This window comes from Bos grunniens, chromosome 10 (assembly GCF_055505025.1).
Source record: "Bos grunniens cultivar Pamir isolate PY7600 chromosome 10, Bosgru_T2T1.0, whole genome shotgun sequence".
NCBI classification, from domain to species: Eukaryota; Metazoa; Chordata; class Mammalia; order Artiodactyla; family Bovidae; genus Bos; species Bos grunniens.
Window position 1 is genome coordinate 25788839 of NC_141174.1, and position 13292 is coordinate 25802130.

At 36.4% G+C, this 13292-nt stretch overlaps 1 protein-coding gene and 1 pseudogene across 33 annotated transcripts in view; one reads left to right on the plus strand and one right to left on the minus strand.

The window, feature by feature from the left end:
- FUT8 (fucosyltransferase 8) overlaps positions 1 to 13292 on the minus strand; it is a 361102-nt gene that overhangs the window by 227852 nt on the left and 119958 nt on the right. For 5 of the 33 annotated variants that reach the window (XM_086320221.1, XM_086320225.1, XM_086320231.1 and 2 more), the window contains 2 exons: positions 5559 to 5716; positions 4637 to 4698 (listed from right to left, as the gene is read on the minus strand). The exons of 20 other annotated variants lie outside the window; for them this stretch is intronic. The gene's annotated coding sequence lies outside the window, so the exon portion shown is untranslated. The remainder of the gene's footprint in view (positions 1 to 4636; positions 4699 to 5558; positions 5717 to 13292) is intronic. 8 more of the 33 variants (XM_086320223.1, XM_086320226.1, XM_086320233.1 and 5 more) reach the window with 2 other exon arrangements.
- LOC147364170 (UDP-GalNAc:beta-1,3-N-acetylgalactosaminyltransferase 1-like) overlaps positions 1 to 13292 on the plus strand; it is an 87354-nt pseudogene that overhangs the window by 1454 nt on the left and 72608 nt on the right.

Here is a 13292-nt window from a genome sequence, read left to right on the forward strand (position 1 = left end):
TTCTCCAAGTTAAAAGTGTTAAGAAATCTCTACTTTCACCCATGAGGGAGTAATAGAATCCAGAATTAACTTCCATATGTAAGCAACTGGGGCCTCCCTGGTGGCTCAGATGATAAAGAATCTGCCTGCAATGCAGGAGACTTGGGTTCAATCCCTGGGTCAGGAAGATCCCCTGGAGAAGGGAATGGCAACCCACTCCACTATTCTTGCCTGGAGAATCCCATGGACAGAGAAGACTGACTGGCTACAGTCCTGAAATGAGAGCAACACAAAGGCCCATTTAAGAAGGGGGAAAAAGATCTACTTAAATTTTACCTGAATACCAATTTTGCATATGCATAAAATGAGATGGTTGAAGAAAAACAACTTCCGGGCAAGAAAAACTACCAGGTAACAAAAGGGAGGTAATTCCCAAGGCTTACATAGGGCCAGGAATCATCCAAGTTCTCACAAGCAAGATAAAAAAGTCCTCACGGAATCCTTGGGACATTCAGTAAAGACCCAAGAAGAGAGGTCCACCTTAGTAATGAGGCTAAGAAAGCTAAGAGTAAAGATAACTCCATACCTGCCCTCCACCCCCCTCCAAAAAAAAAACCTTAAAACATTAACACACACAGAAAGGGAAGAAGGAAAGAATTTTGATGCTGGTAAGTATATCTTAGAAAAATTCAGTCAAAACTCACTCACATATGTGGTTCCATCTGTACTATATGCTACTTTGTCCCGTGTGCCACTCAGAGGAGCAGCTACCATTGCCACCACAAGAAACGAATCTGAGATGCTGGGAGGCACTGCCATGCCCAAGAATAAGGTAAAGGAGGTTAAACAGATGCAAGGGTAAGAAAGACAATGAATAAAAAATGTTGGTGTATGAAGAATATGAATGAAGAAGAGTATACTCAGGAAATCAAAATGTTGGGAAATGAATGAGTAGAAGCAATGTGTTTTGATGTATAAAGAGGCTATGCTGTACAAAGGAAAGTTGAGAAAACTGGTTTAAATAAATACCTCAGATATTTCATTGGTTGGTCTGCCAGACTAATAGGGTAACAAAGCTGATGTAATTTTAAAATACAATGCAGATAAAGCTATAACTCTGAAGGCACATAGCAAGCTTCCAGTCAGTTCAGTCAGTTCAGTCACTCAGTCGTGTCCGACTCTTTGCGACCCCATGAATTGCAGCACGCCAGGCCTCCCTGTCCATCACCAACTCCCGGAGTTCACTCAAACACATGTCCATCGAGTCGGTGATGCCATCCAGCCATCTCATCCTCTGTCATCCCCTTTTCCTCCTGCCCCCAATCCCTCCCAGCATCAGAGTCTTTTCCAATGGGTCAACTCTTTGCATGAGGTAGCCAAAGTACTAGGGTTTCAGCTTCAGCATCAGTCCTTCCAAAGAACACCCGGGGCTGATCTCCTTTAGAATGGACTGGTTGGATCTCCTTGCAGTCCAAGGGACTCTCAAGAGTCTTCTCCAACACCACAGTTCAAAAGCATCAATTCTTCGGCGCTCAGCTTTCTTCACAGTCCAACTCTCACATCCATACATGACCACTGGAAAAACCATAGCCTTGACTAGACGGACCTTTGTTGGCAAAGTAATGTCTCTGCTTTTGAATATGCTATCTAGGTTGGTCATAACTTTCCTTCCAAGGAGTAAGCGTCTTTTAATTTCATGGCTGCAGTCACCATCTGCAGTGATTTTGGAGCCCAGAAAAATAAAGTCTGACACTGTTTCCACTGTTTCCCCATCTATTTCCCATGAAGTGATGGGACCAGATGCCATGATCTTCGTTTTCTGAATGTTGATCTGTAAGCCAACTTTTTCACTCTCCTCTTTCACTTTCATCAAGAGGCTTTTTAGTTCCTCTTCACTTTCTGCCATAAGGGTGGTGTCATCTGCATATCTGAGGTTATTGATATTTCTCCCGGCAATCTTGATTCCAGCTTGTGCTTCTTCCAGCCCAGCGTTTCTCATGATGTACTCTGCATATAAGTTAAATAAGCAGGGTGACAATATACAGCCTTGACGTACTCCTTTTCCTATTTGGAACCAGTCTGTTGTTCCATGTCCAGTTCTAACTGTTGCTTCCTGACCTGCATATAGGTTTCTCAAGAGGCAGATCAGGTGGTCTGGTATTCCCATCTCTTTCAGAATTTTCCAGTTTATTGTGATCCACACAGTCAAAGGCTTTGGCATAGTCAATAAAGCAGAAATAGATGTTTTTCTGGAACTTTCTTGTCTTTTCCATGATCCAGTGGATGTTGGCAATTTGATCTCCATGCTAAAATCAATGAAACTGATATATTTAATGATACTGGATATGATGATAAAGACCATGATGATATTTAAATTGAACTCACTGCTTTACATTCCAAGTTTCCTTTTCCTTCAGAAAGTTGATGAGACTTCTGTGTGGCTTAGCAATTTTATCTTAGCATCCCTTTCCTAAATGAATACAAGAACTCCTAATGCTCAAAAACTCTTATAAGCGGTTCTTTGGTCTTCCTGATTGTTCCCTCATTAGTTAGATAAAACTCTGACACATGTTAACGAATAACTTTTATGAAGTACGCTTTTATGGAGCCCAAGAATGTCTGATTCCAAAGTTTCTACTATCTCTCAAGACATTTTACATAAATGTAAATAATCTCAAAAGAACCATTCCATACATCCTATTCTATAGCCTACTTTGCTTAATTTGACATTAGGTAAAGAACATCTTTTATGTTAGCCAACATACTTCAATGTATGTCATTATTTTTAAGGGCTCCAATGTATTACATTCTATGTATTACCATAACTAAGTCATTTTGCCCAGTAATAAGTTTTTTTTTTTCTATTTTTTAAATGAAGTATCTCAAATACAATGAACAGGACAGTTCATACTTTTTCACTAAAATGTCCTTTACCCCCAAATTCTTCTCCACAATATATTTATTTATTGAAGTTTATTTATTCAACTTTATTTATTCAAGTTATTTATTCAAGACATTCATTTATTCAAGTTATTTTTAAGAGCCTTGTTATGTTCTACTCACTCTTACCAGCAATCGAAGTTCCAGGAGTGGTACTGATCCTATTTTATTCATTGCTTTATTTCCAGTGTTTAGTGGCATGTCTGGTACATAGTAGACTTTCATATATGTGCTGAATGAATGGATGATCATCCTTGTTCATTCATCCTTCCTCACTTCTACAATTATCTTCTTTTTTCTAAGTTTTAACTTTGAAATTAGCTTTTTCCTTTTTTTTCACCCTACAGAGTAATGAGTCTATAAATGTCTTTACCACTCAGAATTCAGGCTCAGTACTGAGTCAAGAAAATAAATATGGAGAAAGAAGTAGTATTACAGTATTGCCTCTTGGAAACTCTGCTCAGCTGTGTTTAAATTTTTCAAAATTCCTTTTCTGAACTTCAAAACATCATCCAAAGGAAATGTGAATCTAACAGCTGGTTGTATGTCTTCCTTTGGTCTTTCTAACATTTCGTTAGAAATGTTAGAAAATAGGAAAAAGAGTGGTATCTAAAAGTTTCAGTTGGCACAGCCAGAAAAACCTTAAAAATACAACTAAACTCAAAAATTATGACTGAATTAACAAAGGATTAATTTTGGTTTTCCAGAAAAAAATAGCTTGAGAGAGGGAGAATATCACTGAAACACCAAAGCACACCAAAATGTTTTTATTCCAATCAAATTTTTGCCTTTTAAATCATTATGAAATAGATTTGTCGAGAAACCTCTAGACTTGCTTATTCTGTTTTCTTTCGCCTGGAAATCCAGATACTACAGGGATAAAATTAGAATCATTTAAGCCTGTAAAGAAACTTGAAACACATACAGAGTTCATCATTTCACCTTTTACTCACCTACAGGTAAGTCGGTTTACATGTATAAAAAACATATCCACAACAAAAAATTATACAACTCAAGGTGGAGGTGGAGATAGGAGATTAAGTGAGAGTTAAGGTAGGAGTTTGGATAAAAGAATATAAGCCATTCTAAGGATGTTGTTATTGGAGAAGACTGTTTTGCAGAGTGTAATGATTGATAACTTCAAAATTTATGCTTGAATGTTAAATACATATACTTGAATGGAATATGCTTGTTGATTATGGTCATGTATTTTGCCTCTTAACTGATTAGGATGACATGCAAAAATCTTAGCATGAGAAGATGCTGGTTTGGATCAGACTGTGAACATCTCTTCAGCTTCAAAAAGTATAATGCTACCAGGTTGTTCTGTTTTTATATATACATCCTATCATTCTTATTAGACTGCAAGGTCTTCAAAAACAGTAACATGGTTTTATTACTCTTTATGTCCCTAATCTCCAATTCACAGTAAGTATTCAATAAATATTCTCTTTATATCCCTTAGAACAGTAGTCCTCAACCATTTTAGCACTAGGAACCAGTTTGTAGAAAACAGTTTTTCCGCAAATGTGGGTGGGGGTGGTTTCAAGATGATTCAAGTGCATTACATTTGTTGTGCACTTATTTCTATTAACATCACTACATTGTGATATATGAGAATCTGTAAGAATCTAATGCTACTGCTGATCTGACAGGAAGCAAAGCTCAGGTGGTAATGTGAACAATGGGGAGTACTTCACTTCTTTGCACATCTCACCTCCTGCTGTGTGGCCCAGTTCCTAACTGGCCAGGGACCCTCTGCGGCCTGTGGCCCGGGAGCTGGAATACATGATGGGTATTCAGTAAACAACCACTGACATCAGTGAAAACACAGATATTTATGCAGTCCATTCAAATAGAATTTTATTCCCTCAAATATCTTTAAATGTTAAAATATATATTAAAAATACATATAACCATCATTGAACAAATATTTGCACATCAGTGTTCACAGCAGCATTATTCACAACTGCCAAAGGTAGAAACAACCCAAACATTCATTGACAGATAAATGGATAAACAAAATGTGGCATATGCATAAAGAAATATTAGTCTTAAAAAGACTGAAATTCTGATACATGGGACAACATGGATGAACCCTGAAGACACTATGCTAATTAAAAGAAGTCAATTACAAAAGGAAAAATACTGTATAATTCAACTCACATAAGAAAATGAGAGTAGCCAAATTCAGAGACAGAATAGTGGTTAAAGGGCCTGGGTATTAGGGAGAATGTGAATTCTTTATTTTTTTGCTTTTCACTATTTTGATATTTTTTACTAAGATTTAGTTGTACAATATTATGTAAGTTTCAGGTGTGTAACATAGTGATACATTTTTTAAAGGTTATAAAATTCATTTACAGTTATTATAAAATATCAGTTATATTTCCTGTGCTATTCAATATATCCTTATAGCTTATTTATTTTGTACATAGTAGGTTGTACCTCTTAATCCCCTAGACCCTATATTGTTCCTCCCCCCACTCCATCCTTCTCCCACCAGTAACTACTAGTTTGTTCTCTTTATCTGCGAATCTGTTTCTTTGTGTTATATTCACTAATTTGTTTTATTTTTTAGATTCCAAATATAAGTGATAAAATTCAGTATTTGTCTTTCTCTGATTTATTTCACTTACCATAATATCCTCCAACTCCATCCATGTTCTTGCAAATGGCAGAATTTCATTCTTTTTTATGGTTGAGCAGCATTCTTGTATATGTGGGTATGTGTCTGAGAACATACCATATCTTCTTGATCCATTCTTCTGTTGATGGACACAGGCTGCTTCCCTATCTTGGTAATTGTAAATAATGCTGCTAAGAACATTGCCATGCACGTATTGTTTTCACATTAGTGTTTTCGATTTTTCAGATATATTACTCAGGAGTGGAATTTCTGAGTCATATAATAGTTCTATTTCTAGTTTTTTGAGAAACTACTGTACTTTTTTCTACAATGGCTGCACCAATTTTACACTCTCATCAACAATGTACAAGGGTACCCTTTTCTCCACATCCTTGCCAATTATTTATTTCTGTTCTTTTTGATGATTGCCATTCTGACAGCCTTGAGGTAACATCTCATTGAAGCTTTGATTTACCTTTCTCTAATAATTAACAATACTGGGCATTTTTTCATGTATTATCTGTTCAGATCATCTGCCCATTTTTTAACATGGCTTTTTGTTTTTCTGATGTTGAGTTTATGGGCTCTTTAAATATTTTGGAGATCAACTCCATGTGACAGGGGCTTGAAGTCAGGAAGAATGGGGAGTTAATGTTTAATGTGCAGTTTTATTCAGAATGATGATAAAGTTCTGGAGATGGACACTGGTGATGGCTGCACAACAATGTGAACATACTTAACACTACTGAATTATACACTTTAAATGGTTAAATGGTGAATTTTGTCATATATATTTTATCACAATAAAAGAGAAAAGTATATGAACCATATTACTTTATAAATGACTTGTCCAAATAATATCTTATAAATGTACAATCACAGAAATCTATTTGTTCTTAACATTAAATTATTACCAGAAAAGTAGTTAAATTACCCAGTATTATACAAAAGTATTTGGCTTCTTAAAAAACAAACACAATGCTGGGACTTCCCTGGTGGTGCAGTGGCTAAGACTCCAAGCTCCCAATGCACTGGGACTGGGGTTTGATTCCTGCTCAAGGAACTAGGTCCCACATGCTACAGTAAGAGATGGCATGCTGCAACTGAAGACCTCACATGCCACAACTAGATTTCTCATGTCACAACTAAAATATCGTGTATGCTGCAACTAAGACCCAGTGCAGCTGAATACATAAATATTTTTTAATTACCAAAAAACAAAAGAAACTTTGAACAATAATGTTATTTTGATCCCAGCCATACCCATAATGCATTTAACCTAACTCTGCAAATCATTTGCTTTACAACAATACTAACAGTTGCTATAATCAACATACCCCCATGTCCTTAACATTCACACATAAATTCACATCCACTTTGTCAGCAGAAACTTGTCTGCACTCAATGCATTCACAATTTAGTTTTTATTATATTTTCTTCTATTCTTTTTCCTGCAGGTAGAGACTGCATGCAGAGATTATTCTCTACTTTGTAGGATATTTTCAAAGTTGTTAATAAGCATTTAATAAGGAGTTACATGGGCTTCCCTGGTGGTTCAGATGGTAAAGAGTCTGCCTGCAGTACGGGAGACCAAGGTTCGATCCCTGGGTCGGGAAGATCCCCTGGAGAAGGAAATGGCAACCCACTCCAGTATTCTTTCCTGGAAAATCCCATGGATGGAGGAGCCTTGCAGGCTATAGCCCATGGGGTTGCAAAGAGTCAGACACAACTGAGCAACTTCACTTTAAGAAGCTACATATTGTCAAATATAATGATAAACTGGGAATTCTTAACAGTAATTAACACTCTATATGCTACATCATTTCCTAAACTTTGGGAAACATGTAAGAAAATAAGTTAAATTTTACATTCATTTGATTATATGCAAAAGCTGACACAACTGCTACAGAATATGAAAGCAATAATATTTTACTGCTAATTTTTATAAAAGTGATTCATATTCAAATAAATCTAACTGAAATTCATGGATTTATAACATCACTAAAAATACCAACTTCCCAGTTCATCACTTTGCAACCCTTCAATACAATATACCATACAGACATCAATTTCTATTCTGTGATTATGTCACAGAATTTATATTGATTTAACACACAGCTGAATTCACCAATAATACTGACCTAATTCAAACTCATTTAACAGGATTCATTTATGAGTCTTAATTTACCAATTAAAGTTTAATATTAAATTTTAATAAGAGTTTATTAGTTCTTTCTTTGGTAATTAACAAGCCAGAAATTTTTCAGTACTTAATAATTTTCCAATCTGTGTAGTTGCTAAGATGTGTCTGACTCTCTACAACCCCATGAACTCCCCTGTCCATGGGATTCTCCAGGCAAGAATACTGGAGTGGGTTGCCATTTCCTCCTCCAGGGGCTCAAATGCACATCTCCTACATTGGCAGGCAAATTCTTTATCAGTGAGCCAACAGTGAAGCTCCTAAACCTGAGTTTGTTTCTGTTTTGCATGTGTATTCATTTGTATTGTTTTTAAATTGCACATAAAAGATATCATACAGTATCATTTCTAGTATCTGCCCACAAAACCATTACTGTATGCTGAAGTCTTGTTTCAAAATAATGTCACCTAAGACAAAAAGAACAAAGACAAAGAAAGAGGTACATTCAAGTGTTTGGACTCCCTAACTTGGTGCCCTATGTATATCCTTTCTAGAAGCAGCTATTTCAAGTGAAAATAAATCCTTCGATCCATTATTTCCCCACTTTCCCAATGAATTATATTAAGCAAAAATTAAGTAAGGTAGTATAGAGTCCTCCCATTAAAAAACAAAACTAGAGATTTACTTTTCCTTATTATGTTCCTCCTATTATATATTCCTTAAAAAAAAAATGTGAATGTGGTGCCCAAAAGATCTACTCAGTAAAACTCACATATTTATATAAGATTTTAGCAGTTTAACATCAGATTTAGATTCAACGAAAATCTCCTAGATGATACAATGAAATGAATTACAACCACAATTTTATAATATGGATATTAATGATCTTATACCAAAGGAAAATAAGGCTCGGAGAGACAAAATAATTTGATCTTATAAAGATCTCACGACAAGTAACTAGTGAATTCAAGGACTGAAGTCCAGATATTACTACTGATGCTGAAAGGAACCAGGAGAAGTAACCCTGGTGCATGCCCAATATGAGCCAGGCACTGTACACACATTTTCTCAATTAATGCTTACCAGTGTTTTGTAAGGCAGGCACTATTTCCATTTTGAAGATGAGGAAACAAAGTAAGAAGTGATTTGACTTAATTAAGGTTTGTACAGCTTGTCTTCATATCACTACTCGTGATCCAAAGGGGAAAAGTTCATTTGATGTGTTTTATTTTTGGTTTTGTTTTTAATTCTACAGGGATGGGAACAATTTCACTGAATCCATTTTAACAGATATCTATATCCTTTAGAGAATCCTATGTTATTAATCCCTTTGGTTTTACCATCATAAGTCTACCTGGCAGATACATGATAATAATAAATATTCTCTTCCTTTTACAAATTCTCCCCTGGCCTTTATCTGCTTCTGCTCTTCCCGCCATATCACTCAAAAGAATATGGGTATCTAGAGGTCTATTATTCAGGAGCGAAAGTCAATAATTATCAAATACTGGCCAGGTCATGAGGGATTCAGTTTTCAAATTTCGCTATATGGAACCAAGGAGTTGCAGGAGGTATTCCTTCATAATATCAATAAATGAAAAAGTGCCAGATAGGTTTCATCTGGAAAAGTAACCCCCACAACTCTTTCAATCATTATACCAAATTTGAGGCAAGAAAAATGTTTCAGTATTTTAAAAGATCAAAAATTTAAAATTCATACTCTAAAATATGTAAGAAGTAGAGGGGAGGCAGGTGACAGCTTGTTGTATTTTTCAAAACAAGTTCCTCGTCTTTCTTCTTTCTGACCATGTATGGATGCAAATCCTAGTTAAAAAAAATAAATCAAAAACTAAAAAGAACTCTGAATTTTCTCAGAGTTCTTTAATTCTATTTTTATTCTTGAGAAAAATATGTAGTCCTTGTTGTTGCTGGATGATGTGTCAATCATATCCAGTTGATTAATATTGCTGTTGAGTTCAAATATGTCCTTACTGATTTTCTTCTATATCTGTCCATTTCTGGCAGAAGTGCTGAAGTATCACCTCCTATAATAGTGGACTGATCAATTTGTTTTTGCAATTCTGTTGGCTGCTGCATCACATATTTTGATGACCTGTTGTTAGGTGCACACATGCGAAGAGTTGACTCATTGGAAAAGACTCTGATGCTGGGAGGGATTGGGGGCAAGAGGAGAAGGGGACGACAGAGGATGAGATGGCTGGATGGTATCACCGACTCGATGGACTTGAGTCTCAGTGAACTCCGGGAGTTGGTGATGGACAGGGAGGCCTGGCGTGCTGCGATTCATGGGGTCGCAAAGAGTCGGACACGACTGAGCGACTGATCTGATCCGATATCTTCTTGAAGAACTGACTCTTTTATTATTATATAATGCTCCTATTGGGACTTTCCTGGTGGTTCAGATGGTAAAGAATCTGCCTGCAATGTGGGAGACCTGGGTTCAATCCCTGGGTCTGGAAGATCACCTGGAGACGGAAAGGCTATCCACTCCATTATTCTTGCCTGGATAATTCCACTGACAGAGTCTGGGGGGGCTACAGTCCATGGAGCCGCACAGTCAGACACAACTGAATGACTAACACTTTCACCTTTAATGCTATTTCTTCCCCTGAAACTCTTCCTTGCTCTGCAGTCTGCTCTGTCAAAACTAATATAGTTACTTCAGCTTTTTTTAAAATTCGTGTTAGCATGGTGTATCTTTCTCCATCTCTTTATGTCTAATCTATATCTGTCTTCATATATAAAGAATTTCTGTACACAACATATCTTGACTTTTAATCCAATCTGACAGTCTGCCTTTTAGTGTATTTAAACCGCTGATATTTAAAGCAATTATTGATAAACTTGGGTTAATATCTACCATATTTGTTACCGTTTTCTACTAATTGCCTTTGTTAAATAAGCAGGGTGACAGTATAGAGCCTTGATGTCATCCTTTCCCAATTTTGAACTAGTCCATTGTTCCTTGTCCAGTTCTAACTGCTGCTTACTGACCAGTGTACAGGAAGCAGGTAAGGTGGTCTGGTATTCTCATTTTCTTAAGAACTTTCCAGAGTTTGTTGTGATCCACACTGTCAAAGGCTTTAGCGTAGTCGATGAAGCAGAAGTAGTTTTTCTGGAATTCTCTTGCTTTTTCTATGATCCAATGGATGTTGGCCATTTGATCTCTGGTTCCTCTGCCTTTTCTAAATCCAGCTTGAACATCTATTAGTTCTCAGTTGTTGAAGCCAAGCTTGGAGGATTTTGAGCATTACTTTGCTAGCATGTGAAATGAGTGCAATTGTGTGTAGTTTGAACATTCTTTGGCATTACCCTTCTTTGGGACTAGAATGAAAACTGACCTTTTCCAGTTCCGTGGCCACTGCTGAGTTTTCCAAATTTGCTGGCATACTGAGAGCAAGTACTTTAACAGCATCATCATTTAGGATTTGAAATAGTTCATCTGGAATTCCATCACTTCCACTAGCTTTGTCTGTAGTGATGTTTGCTAAGGCTCACTTGACTTCTCACTCCAGGATATCCAGCTCTAGGCAGGTGATCACACTATAGTGATTAACTGGGTCATTAAGATCTTTTTTGTATAGCACAGTTGTCCTAAATCCCTTGTTTCATAATTCCAATATTCCTGTCAAATTTGAGTTTGATTCTGATGCTTGCTCTCTTTAAACTGTGTTTTTTGCTTTTTAGTCTGCCTTGTAGTTTTTTGCTGAAAGTCAGACATCATGCACGGAATAAAAGGAACTACAGCTAATAGAAATTTACTAATGTTGTAAGGTGTGGCGGGAGTAGAAGTTAGGTCTCAGCCTTTCAGTGGAACTGTGCTCCTCAAGCTGTGAACTTCACAAGTTCTTTTCAGTCCTGTGCTCCCCTCCCAGGTGGAACAGGATGGCTACAGGGGCAAGAACTGGATCTTTCCTTACATCATTGAAGGCCAGAGTTGGGTATTTCCCTTCTTCTAGGTCAGTTAGTGTCTGATAACACTCTAACAGATTAGGCTCTGGTAAAATACTTTCTCTTGATAGCAGATCTTGTTAAGAAAAGGAAGATGCCTTGGCATATCTCAAAATGGTTATTTTCTCCTCCCCCTGTAGGAAGAACCAGGGGATTTTTCTCAGATAGTCACTGTGAGGACCTGAGAGAGCTCCTAGAAGTAAAATCAAGAAAATGTGGGGATCCCCTGCGACCAGGTCCTCCTGGCGTTTTCCTGTCGGGTTTGTTCACACGGAGCTTCCTGTAATTTGTCAATCACACATTAGATTTTTCCTACACAGTAGTGGTTTCTTTTGAGGTTTCTGCTAAGCTGTCATTCTCTATCTGCCTGTCTCTTCAATTTGAGAACAGTGATTTGCCCTGTGACCTCATTGCTCTGATGGATCTAAGAAGAGTTTTGATTTTTTAGTTTGTTCACTATTTCACGACTTCTAAGCTTCTTACATGCCAGACCAGAAACAAACAAAAATCCATTTTCAGTTGTTACCCTTTAACTAACTGACAGAGTGATAATATAACCCTCTTATGATATAAAGGAGCAAAGAAACAAATGAAGATCTAAATTTGTCTCACTGGCACACAAATTACCTAAGTTATGATTACTCATGGTGTTCAACCTATAAATAATACCAAAAGGCAAACTATTAAACAATCCACTTCATCCTTTCTTTCTGAAACAATGAAAACACATAGGTGAATATCACGGGTTATCATTTAGATCCCACATCATTATGACAAACTAAAATTTTTTCTAAGTAAACACTTGAATATTACATTTCCATAAGAGCTTTATAAGGTGGTTACCCTTACTGTTAAATTATAGAAAAATAAAGCCAGTTTCTTATTCCTAAAACAGCATTATAGTGTCTTCTAAGCAAATTATACGTTTTAAGATTTATCCTCTGGGGGGAAAAGAAAAGTCAGTAGAAAGCTAGGATTTGTATGTGAAATTTGACATTTGGATGCCAATTCCCAACATTTTCTATTGCCGTGAAATTAACCTTTACCAAAATTACTTTACTTAGAAAATCTTAGTTGTGCTATCTGCTGTTCTTATAGCAAGAAGTACACCTAATTTTTTTCCAAATCATACTGTAGAACAGCTCATTACTTTTTATATTACTAACAAATTTTATTCAACTTGAGTTTTAACATACTTAACCAAAAGCAAGCTGATTATAAGATGAACATATCTAATTCACCTCAAAAAATCTGAAAGTATGTTGCAAAATAAGTCTCCAAACATAGCAAGAATATCAGAATGGCCAAACCCAAGGGAATATATTAATACTATCTTTGCTTTGCATAAATGTAAATTTCATTTTGTTATTATTTCCACATCCCTCATACATTAGGAATAACAGATACTTCTGAGTCCTTTATACAGTAAACAGATGGTGAACCACTACAAAACTAGAAGCAAGCATAATATCTTAAGGAATTATTAAGAATCTTACTCTTCACTGGGAGGATTACCACAGAGTTGGACAAATAATTCTCTTAGGAGGATCATGAGGAATTAGGGTAAGAAATATACTGGAAATGATAGTAGAGATGGTCACAAAAAGAAGTGAGAAAAGAGATCATAGTAAT